Source organism: Alligator sinensis, unplaced genomic scaffold (genome assembly GCF_000455745.1).
Source record: "Alligator sinensis unplaced genomic scaffold, ASM45574v1 scaffold10_1, whole genome shotgun sequence".
NCBI classification, from domain to species: Eukaryota; Metazoa; Chordata; order Crocodylia; family Alligatoridae; genus Alligator; species Alligator sinensis.
Window position 1 is genome coordinate 1,211,324 of NW_005842169.1, and position 19,704 is coordinate 1,231,027.

General features: G+C 40.5%; 1 protein-coding gene across 7 annotated transcripts in view; it reads left to right on the forward strand.

The window, feature by feature from the left end:
• The window catches only part of LRRC4C (leucine rich repeat containing 4C), a 262,284-nt gene that overhangs the window by 176,300 nt on the left and 66,280 nt on the right, over positions 1 to 19,704 (forward strand). For 4 of the 7 annotated variants that reach the window (XM_025206696.1, XM_025206700.1, XM_006025853.2 and 1 more), the window contains exon 4: positions 3,723 to 3,795. The exons of the other annotated variants lie outside the window; for them this stretch is intronic. The gene's annotated coding sequence lies outside the window, so the exon portion shown is untranslated. The remainder of the gene's footprint in view (positions 1 to 3,722; positions 3,796 to 19,704) is intronic. 7 annotated transcript variants of the gene reach the window in all.

Sequence of the window (19,704 nt, forward strand, 5' to 3'; positions counted from 1 at the left end):
TCACCTCCCTCCCCTCCAGTACCCCAGATCCCCACTCACCCCTCCCCCTTGCCCTCCCAGATTACGTTTGGCTTCTGGCACTGTCCTGAAGGCAACCTTCCTGCCCAGCCCCCACCACCATTGCCACTCTCTGGGCTGGGTTTAGCCGGGATGGATTTATTAAAAATATATTATCGTTACAGGAAGCTATCAGCTGAACCAGAGTTGTTCATTAATAAAGAGGACTCAACTGCTTACTTGAAGTTGGCAAAGCCATTAATATCCAGCTGTTCATCTTCAGTTTATAATAGTGAATGCCATTCACTACTTTTCTTTTGTTTTAAAGTGATGCCATTTGTATGACATCTGTGAATACCCAAGAAAGCCTTCATCTTTCAGAAATTATAGTCACAGATATACCAGTAATCTAGCGATGAGTATACAGCATACAGCAAAGAGTGTTCTTCATAGTCTCATGAAGGATGTCTGGGAATTTGTAACTAAAAAGATATCTGAAAAAAATCTTTGTTTCTGTTAAACACTATGAAGACCTTTTTTTTGTACTGTGACAAACAGATAATGTTACCTAGAGTGCTTCTTCTGTCTTAACATGGGCATCTAAAGGGAAAAGGACAGATTAGATAATCTAGGAGATCTTTTTGCATTTCCAATGTATTTGAAACTATCTGAGCTATTGCTTTAGGAAAAATGTGGTGATGAAGCACATGTAGGCTATTGAAACTTAGCATGCTGAAGCACTTAACAAGCCAGGAGCCTTAAATTTGATTTTGATAGGTGCTGACCATCCTCAAAGCCAGATGAAGTCACTGGCCTAAGATGATGATTGCAACCTCTGCAAATCTAGCCACATATAATACTTTTTAAAATAACTAATTATTTAGTGCACACATATTTTTCTGTAAATTCAGTCTCAAGAGTCAGCATTTCATATGCTAGTAACATTAGTAAATGACGAAGACAATGTTTTCTGGCAGTTAAAATAAGAGTTTGGAAATCAGGTAAGCCATCTTCCTAGTTTTTGTGTTACTTTGGTCAAGCTACTTTACTTTCTGTAAAGTGGAGCTAATGGGTTTTACCTCATTGCCTGGTCCACTGAGGCTTGATCACTTCATGTTAGTGAAATGACCTAGATTTTCTTGCCTGGAAGTCAGTTGGACATGACAAAGCTCTGTTGTCTTTAACAGTGATAGTGAAACACAAGATCAGTCACCAGAGGCAGAGTTAAATCTAGATCTAAAATGAATAATGTACTTTGGAATAAGGTACAGTTCAACTGTAGATGTATTAGTGCTGCTGAGACTGCATGGGAGGCTGAGAACTTCATTTTAGATCTCCTTATATCTCTGCCTATCCCGCCTTGCCTCTTTTTCTCATTTCAGTCTCTCTGAGCTTAGCAGTTGATGAAGTTGGCACTAATTTATTTTTCTCACTTCATTTAAAATGCTAGACAGCACTACTGAATGCTCTTCACTTCATTCTCTTTTCTTCTCTGTTTGTGAATGTCACACTGTGTTGTACAAACACAGCAGGGATGAAAGCTAACACAAATGCATATTTGTGTCTACAGCACATAAATGTGTATTTATAGATCCACAAACCAGGGCAAGCCATTCATAGGCAGACCTGTGTTAAACAACCATTTGTCAGCGGAGTATCTAGAAACTAGTATTTTCAAATGAATAGACCTGGTCAGAAAATGCAAAGCTTTGGAAAAATACATTTCTGGGGGACAAAATTTCAGTTTTCACTCCATTTCCAGTTAGCTGCATAATTTGCCATGTAGTCAGGATACTAAGAGAATTAATTATAGGCAAGGAGGTTCAAGGATGTAAGCTGGAATGGTGTTAAGAACACCTATGCTTATATGGCACTGTATGCAACATGCCAGTCCCCAGTTTTTAATGGTTCTCCTCTTGTGGTGATGGCTATCACCTCAGTTCTTAGCAGAGAGACATCCCCTAGCACCTGCCATCCTCCTTCCTAGAGCAGTGATTTGTGTAGATGTAAGCAATAACCAACATAACACATCCAAGATGAGGTTCATCAGTAGGGGATGGCTTACACTACCACCACCTAAGTATTCCTGTCTATGTTATGGACATATCATTTTTATATTTTTTTAATTTTTTATTATTACTTTATGGTGGTAATGCTGTGTTGTCCACAGGCCACAGCTTGGTTGGGACCCTTGTATTATCTGTTCCAGAGACAGAGACGTATGATCATCCCTGCTTATGCCTTCAAACAAAAACAGCTTCTTCCTTTTTTTTTCCCCCCAGGGCTGTCACTCTGACATCTTCCATGGATTTTTTTTTTTTTAAATTTTAAGAATCTGAAGAATTTAAGTATACATAAATCAGTTAACTGCATCAAAGGATCTTCTCCACACTAGATACATGAAAATTAATACCATGAAATATCATGCAGCTGATATCTTAAGCCATAGAACAGAGTAGTTCTCTTTGATTCCACTAGACACTCTATTCCTGCCTTTAAACAAAGTGCTATCAAATGGGAGAAATGTAAAGTATAACAAATGGTATTGCAAATCGTCCAGTAACCTTTAGTAGCTAAGCACTGCAACATATGTCAGGACTTATTCATAGGCGAGATGTCTACCACTAGAAGTACTGAATGGGAGGAAGAAGAAATGTCTTTACCAACACAATTGTATAAAACAGTTTCTTCTTTCTGTATCCACAAGGGCAGTTAAATGACTTTTAATAGAATATTATATTTTGACTTTTCCATTTTAGTAACTTTTATCTTCAGTGCGCCTCCTAACAGATAGATGTAAGCATCCAAAGCACATCTGTTTTCCTGGCAGCATCTCATCTCTCACTTTATAATGTGGGTAGATGTTCAAGTGTTGCACATTTTCCTAAAATAATGGAAGTCTTAGTATTGGTTTGGTTTTGTTCTGTCTTTGTATGCTTTATTTATTACACCATTATGGCAATAGTTCTAAAGTTTTTATTTAACCATCATTCACCAATCTCCCTTTGACAACAACTTTCTTTTTATTATGATTTCATGCTTTTGTTCAGGCAACGGTTGAGAACATTTAACAGTGCCTGGATAAAGTTGTTTTTTTTTAACACTGATGATTTCATGTAGTCTACGTTTCCATTATTCTGATAACCTAGGGTCAAATTCTGATCTCAGGTACACTGGAATAAATATGGAATAACATCAGGGTAACGGGATCAGGATTTAATAATGGGAATAATACTTCCTATTATTAAAAGTTAGATAGCAGTCTTCATTGATTAAATACATATGTAATTAAAACAAGAGATACCTTATTGTTTGGCACATTTTTTACAACATGTTTGTTTTGCATTTATAAAGTAGATCTCATCTGCCTTTGCATAACTTCTTGCTAATTTTCTTAAGAGGCCTTTCTTTATTTCAGGTTTAGATAGAGAATGTAACCTGAGACTCAAAAAAGTCTGCAGGCATTTCCCAGGAGGAAGAATTGACTATACCAGCTTTTTTAAAGCATAAAATAAAGGCAGTGGGTAGTTTTCTTTTATAATGTCTAAATTCAGGTTTCAGAAGTTAGGAAGATATCTTCCAACTTACTATTCCAAAAACCTGAAGAACCTTCTATATCTCCATTTTTGCTTGTTTTCAAAATATTTCCTCTAGTGTTTGCTTTGGTAATAATCCTATTTTCTTCTTTATATGGTGAAACCCATTCATACATATTTTTTTTTCAGTCATCCGTTTACATGACAGCGATTCAGCTTTATTCAGCTGCCTCCTTGCCCACGTGAATAAGGTGGTAGATGGGTGAGTTTGCACTTCTGTTGCTACTTTTTATCTGGACATTATTCCTAGCAATGTTGCCTTGTCAGGGTAGGAGCACGTATTTTTACATTTGTTCTTGGTAAAAGGAAAACAAGAGTCATTTGATTTTTGTTTTAAAATGAATGTTGGCACTCTGTGAAAAGTAATCATGAAAAAATGTTTATAAGTAGAGAGGGTCCACAATTTCAATTTAAATATTTATTATTGCTTATTTTTATTATGGTAGCACCAATTGAGATAGATTGATTGTGCATGGACTTGTTCCAAACAATCAACAGTCTACTTTGAGAAGTCGGAGGAGAGAAAACAGAGGCACAGAGGTGAAGTAGCTTGCCCATACCATACCAGTGTCAGATCCAGGAATAGTTTGACAAGTGGCAACTCTCAGGCCGGGTCTTATGTCAGCCTGCCCACCAGTCTCTATGGGGTAATTCACCCAATCCCACCTGCCATGACTTGGTTGTTCTCATATACGGATGGTACACACGGGGGACTCCCCATTACTGCCCCGATACCAGGATGTGCTATCTGTGGCTCTGACCTCCCCTACACCACAGCCCATGCCTCGCAGATGGCATCCAGGTTAATATTACTCCCAGTCTGGGGCTGGAGCAAACTGAATCCAAAGTTTGGCTCCACACACCCATATTCACACCACCTCTCCTTTCACAGGAGGCCTCTTCCACTCTGCCCCTCTCTCGCTGGGGCCTCTGGCATATTGCCCATTATGGGGCCACACTCCACTGCCCTGCTTCTCCTTGAGCAGCCCCTCTTGGGCCATCAGGGTTTGCTACTCTCATAATGGCCTTGCCACGCAGAACCTTCGGTTTCTGCGAGTTCCCCTACTGTACGTGGGTCGGCCTTATGCCAAACCCTGGGCTAATTCTGCCCCAAGCCTCCCACCAGGCACAACTTCTCATGGGGCTGGGCCCCACGCTGTCCTTCAAGTTTACTCTCGTTCAGCCCTAGTCAGTGCACCCCTTGGGCTGTCCTTCAGGCCTACTCCAACTTCAGCCCTACTCAGCCCCCTCACACGCACAACCCTTCAGGCCTACTTGTACTTCAGCCCTACTCTGTGTGGGACTTCACAATGCTCTCCATCCTACCTCCTCAGGGGTCTCTGGGATCTGCATCTCTGCTGGGCTCAGGAACCTACTTATGGGCATACCTGGCCCCCACTACTTCCCCAGCTGCCTCCAAAACCCACCCAAAAATGGGGGCTGGGGCCAAGGCACCCCTCCTTGCCTTTTACCAGGCAGGTAACTGGCCTGGCATTTCCTGTGGACTCCCACACCACCAGGAGCCCCAGCAGGACATCCTTCCCTGGCAGGGTCCAATTTTATGTCATGCCCAGGACCAGGAGCCTCTAAACCATCTCCATAAGCTCCTGCCCTTATCTCTTGCTGCAGCTCAGATAGGCAATGATTCTGCCTCCCCTGGCTTCAGCAAACTGCAACCTTTATATGCCTTGTTGAGAATGGCTGCCTTCATCAGGCACCTGGGAGCTGCCTGCCTCTGCCCTTCAAGTGGCAGGCACCCAAAGGTGCCCCGCCACAAATAGAAACAGAAATGTTTCCGGAATTATAGTTCTACTCTTGGCTCTACTCACCCACCCATCCCTCTCTCTTGATTTATAACTAACTTATCTCCTTTTTCAGACCATGAACTCTTTGGAGACCCATTCCAAAGTGTGTGAATGTCACCAGGTTATTTTTATTTTTTCAACCACTTATTTAATGGCATTGCATGAAAAGACAGTAAAATCATCTAATATTGCTTCTGCTTTAAGTTACTTCATCTAAGTACAGGGTAACTTTAAAATGAAAAAAAAAGAATAGATAGTTATAGTACATTTCCCAGTATTGGACATTTTGGATGAAAAACCATTTGTATTTAAAAGTGGGTAAATGCCTGTGATTCACAAACATTTCCTAGTCCTACAACTTATCATGAATAATAAAAGCATACGAACCTTATCAAGACAAGGGGGGTGTTTTTATTCCCGAAAACATATATTTTGGGGTAGATAAGATGTGGGGTTGCTGTTGATTTTTTAATATTTATTCAGATTTATCTATCAGGATAAAATAATTTAGCAAATAGCTTGAGGAATGGCAGTTGGAAGATTTGAGTTCAGTTTCTGGCTCTGCTACTGACTCGATGACCTCAGTCAAATTACTCTACCTTTAAGGTCACTGTCACTGCCTTTAAAAGAGTGTTCATAATAGTGATATAATTCACTGGAATAGGGGTATGGGAAGAGTGTTATTAATCCAGTGATGATTGCAAAGTCTTTCAGAATCACTACAAATGAGAATAAGGAATAAGTGTTATCTTACTAAGGATAGAGGACATGGTGCAAACCTCAGTTTATGAGTCAAAAAACATTATAACCACATAAGGTAATTCTCGACAGCCTTGGAAAGAATTATTCAAAAGAAGACCAAGAAGCACCTCCCATCCAATGAAGGCACAGGAGACCTCTGCTTTCTGTCCCTAGTTTTGGGAAGCAGTACACTTCTATAACTCTTTTTCTTGGTGCATGTTTACACAAGATACTTTACTGCACAGTAGAGCAAATTACTGTGCCTGTGTCTAAATGTTCAGACCCTTACTGTTCAGTAATTTGCTCTACTTGGCAGTTAATTTGCTACCTGCAAATACAAGTAGCAAATCAACTGCCAAGAAATTACTGTGCAGCAAAGCACGCGTAGATGGCCAACAAAGAGCAAATTTGGTCCCAGTCAACCAGGCAGCAGGTGGCAGGAGATTGCTTCTTGCCCCCAGGATCTGCCTGCTGCTGGGCCAGGGACAATGTCCCCTTGCCCCAGAAGCAGGGAGCTTCTAGCCCCTGCTCTATTATCACGGTCTGAATGGGGAGAGTTCCCCACCCAGCCTGGACCTGGCTGGGACCTGCCCCAGACTGGGACAGATCCCAGCCAGCCCCAAGCTGCATGGGGAAGTCTGCACATGCAAACTGGGTCTGCCTGGGGACTGTCCTGTTTCAGGCAGTCCCCAGCCAGCTCATGCACATGCAGAATTCCCCATGCAGCTTGGGGCTAGCTGGGAACTGTCCCAGTCTGGGGCATGTCCCAGCCGTGCAGCTTTTTCCCATCCCTATGCCCTGATTGGGAGATCAAAGCAGAGCTTGGAACGAGCTGTGGGAATCCCCTCCCAGCCCAGGGGTTCACTGCTAGCTGTCCCACTGGCAGATCAGGGCAGGAGGCTGGGATCTGCTTCTCCCCTGCAGCTCTTTCCAAGGTCCCTGCTGCTGATCAGGGAGCTGGGGCCAGGTGATCCCTGCTGCCAGGGCAGGGGGACATTATTCTTCCCTGTGTTCTGCCACTGGAGCCTGACCCAGCAGCAGGCAGCTGCCAGGGTAGGGAGCAATCTCCGAGCCCCTGCCAGAAGACAGTTGTCTCCTGACCTTTTGCTGCCTGCTGGCCCCTGGGCTAGCACCCAGGGGGCTGGTGCAGGGACGAAGTGGATGGGAGCAGTAAATTTGCTCCCAAATGGGCACATGTATAGAAGAAGCCTGCCTGGGATGGGTTTACTCTAGAGTAAATTACTCTGAAATAAACCCATCTGGCAGCATTTGCACATGCAGACATGCCCTGGGGCTTGTACAATGTGATTCCTCATCTTTCCTGTTTGAACCTACTTACTGCAGTTCCCTTCCCTTTGCAAACTGTTATAACTTGAAGCACAGACTCAGTGAGAGATCAAAGGTTTAATCTTTGTTTTCTCCACAGCGTAGATGCTGTAGAAACTCTTCGAGAGTCAGTATTGCAGTATAACCTCTGTCAGTGCCTGTTCTTCAAGAATTCCAAGGCTTCTTGAAAGCAGAAGCTTTACCAGTACATGATGTTCCAGTATAAAAAGGCTTTTGCAGATTCAATCAACACAATTAGAAGGACTGAAAAAGACCAGTGCCTGTGACTGCAGCAAAATGCTCCAGGGACTTGACAGTTCACCTCCTATCATAAAAATGGGGTTTGTTCTATTCCTCACTGAATTTAAGGGAAGGTACCTGTATTATTGAAAGACCAGGAATTATAGTTCTCACTGGGCTGTGATGCGGAGGGTTGGAAGTTACCCAGGAGGGACAAACAGTGTTTGTTTCCATATTTCCCTTCTACACATGATCATAAATAAATAAATATAAATGTAAACCCTCCAGAAGTAGTATAGAATAAGAAAGCTCTGTGGAGGTTGCTAGGCAGCAAAGGTCAAAGAAATAGAGAGCAGACAGGGTTTTGAAAATAAAATTAGAGACTTATAGGTTATCTGGAATCTCCACTTATTTTACAAATAAATAAATAAATAAATAAATGATGCCATCTCTTTTTTAACAAATAAAAAAAGGTTGGATTTTTTTTCTTTAATAGATTAGTATTGTTTTTAACTCATTTGAAATGAAAGACCTATTTTTGCATCTACTTCCTTTGCAGACAATGGGGTTATATATGTGATTATTATTTGCCATGGTATTCATTTACTGATCTACATAAAGATGTCTGGCTCTTTATGTGAAGACTTGTGTCTATATCTAAGGGCAGAAATTTATTTTATTTTTTAAAACCATTTACTGTCAAATGACCATTTCTTTTTTTAATCAATAGCCATATGCATGTAAGGTGCCATAAATAAGAATGACCCAGTGCTATGAGGTACAGATCACTCCTTTAGTTGTGCATTTCAGAGGGAATTGAAAGGTCAGATTTTATATATATATATATAAAATCTCTATATATAATCTATATAATTAGAGCTCAGTCACTGCCAAAATGCAACATTAACATATGGATCCTTCCTAGCAGTAATACCCATATCAAAATGCAAGTGTGCTCAATTACAGCAGCCAAGACATTCAGAGGCAAGGTTTAAAGTTCACTCAGTGGGGTAGTTGCTTTCCTTGGCATCCATATTTATATCTTCCTGGCTGCTGTAAGAGGGTCCAGCTAGCTCTATGGCACTCCCTCTTCCACATCCTGAACCAGACTCTTTGGTGGGCTGGGGAGTCTAAGGATGGTTTTAGGCAGTCTAAGGATGGTTTTAGGCAGGGAGATTGGTTTCATCTCCCCCAGATGGTAAAGCCACACAGAAGGCAATTCTGTGCAGTGGAGCTCCCTCCAAGTCCTAGGGCTATCTATCAGTGAAGAAAGTACTAGGAGGCAGGAGAAAGGAGCACAAAGTTTCAATGGTATGTGGGCTCCCGTCATTCATATGATTTATCCTGTTCCTGAAGAGTGACCAAGGTCTTCCTGACTTGGTGTTCAATCCCCTTCTGTATGGGGAGCAAAATATGCCTCCTCCTGTCAGAAAATTCAGAGGCTTCTCTACCAAATTAATATTTTTTATTTTCTTGTGGCCCTGTTAGGTTTGGAAATCACAAGATTCTGTGACAATACAAGCACGTGGGCTGTAGCACAATCAGGAACAATACAGCCTATCTCCAATATGTATGTCTCAGGTAGAGGAAGTGTTGAAGGGATGGCTTCACTCCTTACTGTAAATATTCTTGCTTGATTAGCTTTTTCTCAGCCTTTGAAGCATAGAAAGATTCAGGAAGATAACCAGGTGATCCAAGATTTTATAAAGCAAGGGATGAAACTTAATCCTTTGTGTATCCCCTAGGACTGAGCCGTGAAGTCCCAATGAACTAGAACAGACTATGGAATGTAGTAGAAACATATAGCCAAAAGCTCAGCTACATGCTACATGCCAGCTATTTCTAATTCCCCTTAGCTTTTAGTGGTGCCTTCACCACATTTATCCTCAGATAAGGAGAAAAAAAAAGGTTATGGAACAAATAGATTACTTACACCCATCCTAAAATCGCTCTTTTCTTAGGACAACCAAATTGCCTTTCCTTATGCATAAATGTTCTGCACAAAAAAGGGGGAAACAATGTAGGCAATGGAAAATAACATTGGTTAGATTGTGCAAAGGAACTTTGTGACGGAAAAGTTTCTACAATGATTCCTTTCCACTTCTCATTGGAAGCAGAGGAAGCTGGATAGAACACTTTCAAATGGAGTCATTTTTGCCTCCACTCAGCTCTCAGGGATGTAGATAGGCTTGGCTGGTTAAATAATAGACTGGGCTTTCAAAAGTCTCAGGGAAATACCTTCTTTTTTGTTGCTGGTGAGCTTGCTCCAGCTCCCTGGCATCCATTAATTAGAGCTATTCAGAGATTCCACTGCTGCTATTCACAAATTGCTTCCATGCTTAGCCAGGCTTGGCAGCCACAAGACAACAGGCCAATCTGCAATCATAACATTACTGAGAGTTACTTTTCTACATGGTTTATCACCTTGAAAGAGAGAGAGAGAGAGAGAGATGTGGAAGCCTCTAGGAGGCTTTCCACACTCTTCTCAGAGAAGATAATGAACATTTTTTGTTGGGAAAAAAATTAAAAAGTGATATGGAAAGACAGGGTATATTTGTGGGTGCTCCATTCATTTTCTCTTGTTTTCTAGACAGACATAATTTTGATCCTATATTTCCTCTGCTCCTCCTTCTGTCCTGGGATATGGATGCAAAACTTGTAATAAATAATGACCAGTGATCAGGCACAGAGGGTGTCTATACATGAGAAGCAAGGCTTTTCCGATGCACCGTAATTACAGCGTGTCAGAGCAGGCTTGATTAATCGAGTCTGCTGGAGCATGGTAATTACCACATTCCAGCAGACTCCAGTGTCTCATGTATCAGTGTCCTCACACTTAAAAATGATGGTGGGGGCACTTTAAAGCTCTCCCACCACCATTTTTAAGCTCTTGGTTGCTTTAAAGTGCCCCATTGCCATTTTTAAGTGTGAGGATGCTGATACGCAAGATGCTCTGGGAACTTTAATTAGAGCAGCTCTCAGAGCCACTCTAATTAAAGTGCCCTCCACTCCACACACACACTTCTGGAGCATGTGTATAAATGCCCAGAGATTCCTTGTTGCACACACATTTTACACACTATTTACTGCTCTGTAGAAGAAATTAGTGCTGGATTCTTTGGCATTTTTTCCGTGAAGCTCCCATATTAACTGCACAAGTTGTCAAGTCAAGTTTCCAATGGTACCAGCAAGGGAAAGCACTTGCTTGTAAATTGGGTAATCAGTGTTCTGTTCTTAGCTCTGACCTGAATTTCCTGCTTCACCGTGAGCAGTGTTTCTCTATTTCTGTTTTCCATCGCTAAGATGGGGCCAACAATAACCCCTTGCCTCAAAGGGGTTTTGTAAGGTTCCTTCATTTAATTCTGTGTGGCACTCCAACACTAAGGTGATTAATAGTGCAATGTAATTGCCCTATATAGAAGACAAAGAAATCCTGGTGCTACTAGTTGTGTTTTGCATATGCAGAAAAAGTTATTTCTTATCAGAGTAAATGTAAGAGAAAAACATCAGAAGTTAGACCAGGTTGTATTGTAGACAGTAAGGTTAGGTACAGACATTAAAAAAGCCTGAAGTGGACTCGATTTAAGTTATGTTTCATTTTCTGCCAGTGGCATAGTTTAGATTGGTAGTGAACAGAACACACATTCACCGTTTGGTACGAGGGGCAAATCTTAGACCAGGTTCTGCCATTTTTAAACCAGTCTGTTTGTTCTGGACTTCTGTTCTGTTATGGGTATAGACCAGTTTCCAATCATTCCAATCAAAAGTGTGATGTCTGGCCTAAGAGCCTTGTTTCGTTTTCCATTTAGAACATGTTAACTGCATTTAAAATGCAAGTGTCCATGCATTCAATCAGTAAAATACATGCTAAGTGCACTCGTATTGTAGAAAAGTTAGGACTATTCACAGGAGGAGTATCTTCAGATCATATTAAGTATGATGAATTAGTATAATACATATTAGCATGCATTATACTATTGTCTGACCACTCCATGGAGATAACAAAAGCAATTTGAGGTGCAAGCAATTTGTGGTCCTGGGTCTGGAACCCACAGTGATTCTGGGTCCTAGCCCTAGGCCCACATGGGAAACTTGAACTAGTTCAGGTCTCGGGAAACTAGCAGGATCCAGTGGCAAGAATGGCACCATCTCCTGGGCTCAACTCTCCGTGACTCCCTCCACCCACCACCAGCTTCAGAGGTCTGATTTTCCAGAGCTCCCTATGAAGCATGTGGGCTGGGAGATCATAGTAAACATTACTGTGTGGTTGCTAAGAACATGTTCCAACTTTTAATATGGTACAGTGATGATAACTACAATCTATATAAAACAAGTGCTGAGTGTCACGTGCAACATAGCCTCAAGAAACACTGGACCTGATCAGCTCTTATCATTCAGCAGGGGAGAGTGGAGGTAGACACAGGTGGTTAAGTAGATTGTGAGTTGTGTTTTGATTCACAACTGAGCAAATGTGCCATATGGACCTAGGGAATGCCTAGGGAGTGCAGTTGGAAGTGTTGTTTTGGGGTGGGGGATGGGGGACTGAGAACTTTACAGTGAATGTTTTAGATTTGATTTCATATTTCACAACCAAGAGGCCTGTTTCTTCGCCAAATACTAACTACAATGGCATACTAGTCACACTTACAATTTCAATTGAACATAGCATTCTTTCTCACTTGAGACCAAGTTTTGCTACCAGTTATGTCCATTTGAATTAATTATAAATTTACTGAATTCATTGGAGTCACTCACAGATTTAACACAGGTGAAACTAAAGACATTGCCTTCTTTTTTTTTCTTTCATTTCATTTTCTCAGCATGTGTTTGCTATTTTTGTGCAGTATTAAGTGGCTGCTGTGCTTAATTGCACTACACTATATGTTTTTTTCATCCATTTGTTTTTTGGTTTCATTTTATAAATAGTTTTGTTTGGGTTCAATTATGATGAATGATAATAGATGCTAGATTTATGCAGTCATATTGTTAGCAGGTGTAAACCATTGTAGCTGTAGTAAAATCATTGCTCTAGCTGTGTGTGCCGGCTGAGGAATTTGCCTGTGGTTTGCATTGCTGTGGCTTACAGCAAAACATTATTACTTTGTGGCACTGCGGAAGAGAATTTGGTGTGCGTCTGGAAAAGTGCTGCCATGCAGTAAACATTAGAATAATTGCTAGAAAATTTCAATATTACACTAGGTATTATGTAAAAACATCTTGGTTCCTAAATGAGGACGCTGTATATGGTTATTCAGTGTTTATCCCAGGTTCCAGGTCCCCTTGCTTCATTAACTCAATGGCAAAACTATTGACTTCAAGGGGACCAGGATTTCATCCATTTATTTACTTATTTTACTGGTGATCTTTGGAACAAGATTGGGAGTGAGAGTGAAACCTATTGAACCCATAGGCTCAGTCTGACTGTTTGTATACCTAATGAAAAAGGTTACCTGATCTTTCCTAAAGATCCAGTAAAACCTTGGGGGGCTAAATCACATCACCTATTCCAAATGGAACTGGGAGTATCTAAAATTTCCTTCCCTTGTGGACATTACCTCCTCTTGGCTCCCATTAGATCTCTGTGGGGGGAAAGATCAAATCCCAATCTAAGGACTTGGAAATTTGGCAATATGTGGAGTAGTAAGTATAAGAACAAGCCAAAAATCCTTTGAAAAAGCTTTACACAACAGATGAGTTTCAAATACTATGCTAGAGATGTTCTTCTACATAGAAATATTATACTCACTCAGTATCTCTATTTTCTTTGTAGATGCCCAGCTACTTTAGTAACAAAGACATAGTCAAAGGAACATTGCTATATTTATCAGTTCTAAAACTGGTGAACATAATCAAAATAAAGGTTTTTTTTTTAATTAACTTCCTAAAAAAGTTGAGAAACAAAATAAAACACCTCCCTTCCTGACATTTCACTCCTTAGAGCAGGTAAGCAACTGCAAACAAACTTTATGGTATGTAGAGGCTAAAGCTAACTTCTTATTCTGAAAGTTTTTATTTGACTATATTTTAAATGTGCAAAAATTTTATGTCATCAAATGTGCAAGCATTCCAGTTATGCAGCGTAATATTATTATTATTTAGTTGTACTATCATTGAGCCTATGAGCTATAGTTGTGAAGAAAAGCACCATTGTGATATGCACTCCAGAAGCAGAACAAAAATCCAGTCCCTTCCGTAAAAGCTTATATCAGAGTGAATGGGAGTACGCTGTATTTTGTAGACATCATGCTATAATGATGAACCCAGTATCCTTATTTTATCCCCTTGATTTATCAGCTGTTTAATGGTGCTCATCACTGGGGTATCCAAGTGCTCCAAAAGCACTAATTCCTTTATAAAACAGCAAGAAGCACCTCTCTGAATACTTTAAGTCCCTGGTCAATACATAAAGTACATTACATTTGAAAAAAAAGAGTAATCCAGTGACATCAATGTAACCCAGCAATCAAAATTCCTGATGTGCTTAAATATACTTAAACGATTTGTCTTCACCAGTCCTTCAAGATATAAACTCACTAGGGGGGGACCAGAAGGGTTTGGGGGAGACCTTGTTTCCCCTAGCGCCCCCAGGGATAACAAGGAATAACAGCCACAAGTTGTTCGAGAGTAGGTTTAGATTAGACATCCGTAGGAACTACTTCACAGTTAGGGCGGCTAGGATCTGGAACCAACTTCCAAGGGAAGTGGTACTGGCTCCTACCCTGGGGGTCTTTAAGAAGTGGCTCGATGCCTACCTGGCTGGGGTCACTTGAGCCCAGTTTCCTCCTGACCAGGCAGGGGGTCGGACTTGAAGATCTACAAGGTCCCTTCCGACCCTACTTGTATGATTCTATGATATGCCTTGCAGTGTATTCTACAAATTAGCAATACCCTGCATAATCTTTATTCCCATTCTTCAGAGGGGGAAACTGAGGGACCTGACTGCTCACTGATGTCAACTGAAATTCTCCCACTGACTCCAGGGGCACATCCAGATGAGTACACACATGTGTTTCCCTTGGGGAATTTTGTGCTGTTGCTAGCTGTCCCTGGGGATTGCCTCTGCACACATATTCTGGCACAGGGCAGATTGTTTTGGATGGGTCAGGGGAGCCTGGGTCCAGCACCTGGACTGGCCCCAGCAGCCTTACCTGGGGTCCTAGATGCCTCCTGGGGTTGCAGCTCTTTGATCCAGGTGCATAGAGCCTTTCCAGCAGCTAGAATATGACTCTGGCTGGTCTGTGCCCCTTCCCTCCCTTCCTCCTCCCCGCCAACAGACTGCATGCAGCACTTATTGGTGCCATTGTCAGCCAAAATTTTTCCAAATATTTATAACAATATTGACTTGTGAATCACCTGTTGGCACCCCTTCGCTTCAGTGCCCAGGGCAGTCACCCCACTAGCCCCCCGCCCTCCTTTGCTATGGTACTGGGCTGTATATTGTGCTACAAGGAGACTTGCTCAAGGTTAAAAAAAGGCAAATTTGGAACAGAGTAAAGATTTAATATCGATTAAAAACATGATACCTTTCTTAAGCACTTTAGACTTTAGGATCTCTTTTATGTATGCAGAACTCTATCAAGATCAGTTAAGATTTCAGCTTCTCATTGGAAAACACAAAGCATTTGTAACCCTAAAGAGTCCAAGCTATCCAACATTCAAAGAACCCAAGATGTAATTACTTATAAAAAAATCTGCTGTTTTCATTTTTTATTTTAATAAGTTTTTGTATATATGTTCTTCTGTTCTAATTCATGCTCCCTTTTTTAAGAGTAGGTGAATTTGATACTCATTAAAGCAAAGTGCTAGTAGCTAAAACTAGTAACAGATAAGTGTGTGCTGATTTCCCATATGCTGTTCTGCTAAGAGGGCTAAAGGTCCAATGCTGCTTCATCAGTATGTTTTGAGTCTTGACCTACAACCTCCCCTGCTATTTTAGTTCTAAGCTCTTTTAAGTGGACACGAACAATGCTGGCAAATGTTCACTGTGACTCACCAAACCCATTTCCTTCTTTTATTTTAATTAAGCCATAAATTGAACCTAAATCTCCAGAGATTAAAGGTATAAACTGCTCTCTTAGAAAAGGAAAACAATTTGTGACTCAACTGGCCACTTTTAAATGAAGTTTCAAACTGACATGGATCACATTAGCTAAGCAGTATATGTCTGAAAAAATAGGGTTTGTATGCCAAATGAGCCTGAGCTGTATCTGCAATAATGAACACAATCTGCCTCAATGATTTTTGCTGTCTGCAAGGTCACAAAGTGGAAGCACCAATTTCTTGCTAGTGTAAGCCCTAGTTCTAATAAACATAGCAAAGGGTAAAAATACACATATTTAATACTTTAAATAAAATGTGTGTCAGGTTTATAAAATCATTGTAGATGGTCTTGTCTTTTATGTAGTTATCATACAGCTATATCGTAGCTGTATCAGAGACAGATGATCTGGCTAAGAACCAATTGAACTTTCTTCCAAATTCAAGGGCCAGTTTGAAACTTTGCTTACCTTAATGTTTCGCATACTTTTTGTTTGCTATTTAAAATTTTCACATGCCTCAATGCTTCCCAGAGGCAGAAGTGCTACAACTAGATTTCCATCATCTTGGTTCACAGACAGATAAGATGCAAATAAGAGCTGTGGGTCTCTGAGGAAAACTGAGCAGCCTGGAATAATTTTCATCTCTTTTGTTGCTCTTTGTAGTCAAACTGAAATATGAAAAATAATGCAAAATCTGTGTTCTTTTAGTAGGTGAAAAATGATCCCTGACTCGTTTTTGTTCTTTCTTTCTTTCTTTCTTTATTTATTTCTTGTCATTTCACTTGGGATGCCTGCCTATATTGCTAGGGCATGTTGATATGTAGTTTCATTTGCATCTTCAGTGCATGTGCATATCAAATTCCTTTGTCCAGGACTTTGATGCGATAGGGAAGAAATCTTCTGTATCTCTGTAGTTTATCTGATTGGCAAGATGCTTTAGTAATATTTTGGTCAAGTAGGAAAAAATGGCTTTCCTATAAAAGTATTCAGTCCTAATGAAGTCATGGAATTCAGGAGAGAACTAAAAATCTTTGATATGGTTTTTTTGTGGGGTTTTTTGTTTGTTTGTTTTTGTTTGGGGAGAGTTGATTTTTGTTTTGTTTTGTTTTTTTGGTACAGTGATTATTTTACCAGTTGAAATGAAGTAACAATTTAAAATCCTTGATATGTTTTTTTTTTTTTTTGAGGGGGGGGGGAGGGGAGGGTTTGTTTGTTTGTTTTTTTTGGCAAAGTGATTATTTTACCAGTTGAAGTAAAAGGAAGGGGAATCCAATTGTTCCTTTTTTATACCATGCTCAGAAGTTTCTCTCTCTCTCTCAGAAGTAGAGTTTTGCACGTTCTCAGGGAAGTATTTCTTTTTTGTAGCTGTTCCAGAGATTATTTTTTGGAAGGCCAGTGTGATTCCTGAGAAGTATGGCCATACCATGTAGTGCTTCAACCCATCACTTCCTGCTCCCATGAGACCTTTTAGGAGCGTTCACCTGCCTCCCTGTGCTTTTAGCTGAATCTGCCCATGGCCTGTACTATCTTGTTTTACCTAGTTCACAGTATAATATATGTCTATTAGGCAAGCTGTTTGAAACAGTATTTACTTGAATTTGTTCTATTCCCCTGATTCTTATATTTTTCTTTATAGTTCTTGCAGAAACTCATGTTGTTGTTGTTGTTAATTCCATTCCACCATCATCTTTCAGTCTTTTTTCCCCTCTAATGCTCAAGATCAAATGTGATTTTCAAATGTAAGAGCAATATCTAAAAAGAAAAGGGATAAGGACTCATTAGGGCTAAATATGGTGTTGTTATTCTTATTAAATTCAAAGCCGATTTAAAAAATCTGATCCAGGAAAATTCTGAACATCTTCAAATACTTACTGAAGCTGATAACGACCCGCTCCCCCCACTTCCCCCCTGGAAATCAATGAGAGATTAGGAAACATGGAACATACATCACCATGCCACAGATATACATCTTGCTTTGCAAATGGACAATAGTAATACATGTTCCTTTTTGTGGTGTTCTTATTCTTATTTCCCATGCCTCAATCATGCTAATGAATTTTAATGCATAAGCATATATAGAAGGAAGGAGATAGCATGAGATTTTTTTCCCTGTATACATAAACAAACATCATCTTAATAGCAAAACTCTTATTTTTAAATTAAGCTAAAGAGATGTAGATGTTGTTAGAAACCTTGCCAATACAAAAATATATTTATAATATTGTTTACCTCTATGTTTAGTGATTTAACCTAATGAGTTTTATTTGTGCCTGTGTCTAAAGCTAACTGGTAATCATTCAAGTGACTACAGTAGTTGAAGCTGTAGTGTAACACCCATTAAAACGTCAGGGCATTTATACATGTGCTCCAGGAGTCTGTGTGCGGGGCAGGGAGGCACTTTAGAGTGACTCTGAGAGTCACTCTAGTTAAAACACCGGGAGTGTCACTTGTACCAGTGTCCCTGTGCTAAAAAATGGCAGCAGGAGCTCTTTAACTAAAGCTTCTTGAACAAGGTTTTGTTAAAGACCTCCCCCCCCCCCCCCCCCCCCCCCCCCCCCCCTCCTCTCACTCCTTGCTAGTGATTCGTTTCAGTGCAGGGATGCTGATACACTTGACACTGGAGTCTGCTGGAGTGCAATAATTAACACGCTCCAGTAGACTTGATTAATTGAATCTGCTCCAGTGCTCTGTAATTACAGCACATTGGAGCATCTTCTCTGAACATGTAGGGGTGGCCTCAATGATTTCAGTTGCTCTTAAGTTTCTCAGACAAATTTCACTTGAGTAGAATTTGGTCATATCATTCTCAACTTGACAGGGAGTATGGTATGTTGGTTTTGATTTGATTGTTTCTATGGTATTTTTATTAATTTACCATATTTACTTAAATTTAAGATTACCTTGAATTTAAGCTGCCCCCCCTCCGCATTAGAGTCTACACATGGAAATTATATATTTTTTAAATAATTTCCCCTGTATAGAATTTAATTAGTGGAAGTTTGTCTTAAATTTGTATGCCCCCCCTGCTGTGATACGGCAAGCAGCAGCAGGGGGGCAAGGGACCAGCCCCACCCCTTGCTCCCTGTGACAAGACCAAGCTCCAGGGGTGGTCATGACACCCCCAGGTGGCCATGCAGCTCCTGCCCCACTCCGGCTCCTTGGGTACCCTTTCTTCTCCTCTTTCCTGCCATGCCTTGATGGAATTATTTTCTGTTGTAGAAGAGAGTCTGCCTCAGAGTTTCTGACCAAGCACTATCCTGCTTTGGCTGGTGGGTTCTTTCCATAACCAGCTGACCTCCAGTCCCATTCCCTAAGCCCTAAGTGGGGCCTCTCTTGGCCACAAATAGCCTCATTCGGTCAAGAGAGGCTATTTGTGGATCTGCCTTCTGATGCCAGGGAATCACCTCCCTCTGGTGCTGCCAGCTCCAGTTATTCCTGTAGCTCAACTGGTAGAAGACAAAGTTCAAAGTTTAGGGTTTAGTCCCTGCTGACGATAAATAACAGTTGGAATTTGATTACAGCAGCACATACTAGAATTTGCTTTTAGATTTTTTACTTTAAAATAAATGTATGAGCTTACATTAAAAAAACAATAAAATACATTATTTGGTTACAAATCAGGCTCTTGAATGATATGAAATTATTTTGTTCCCTTTTCCCAAACATATTTAGTATGATACAGTCTCAAATTACATGATTACACCTTAAGGGCCCTCCTACTTCAACAGGTCCTATTCCCCATGCAGCACACAGGTGCAAAATGAGATTGCAGGGTAATCCTAAATCTAGCATTTGCTAACTTTTGAATGCTAGACTTTTCAACCCCTATATCTTAGAGTCTTTTTTTCCCCTGTATGCAGTATGTATTATAAATAAGACAAATACAACCCTTCTATTTCCATTCTCATATCATGCCCACTGGACAGATTTTTGATTTAGATATTCTGTTCAGTTCATGCA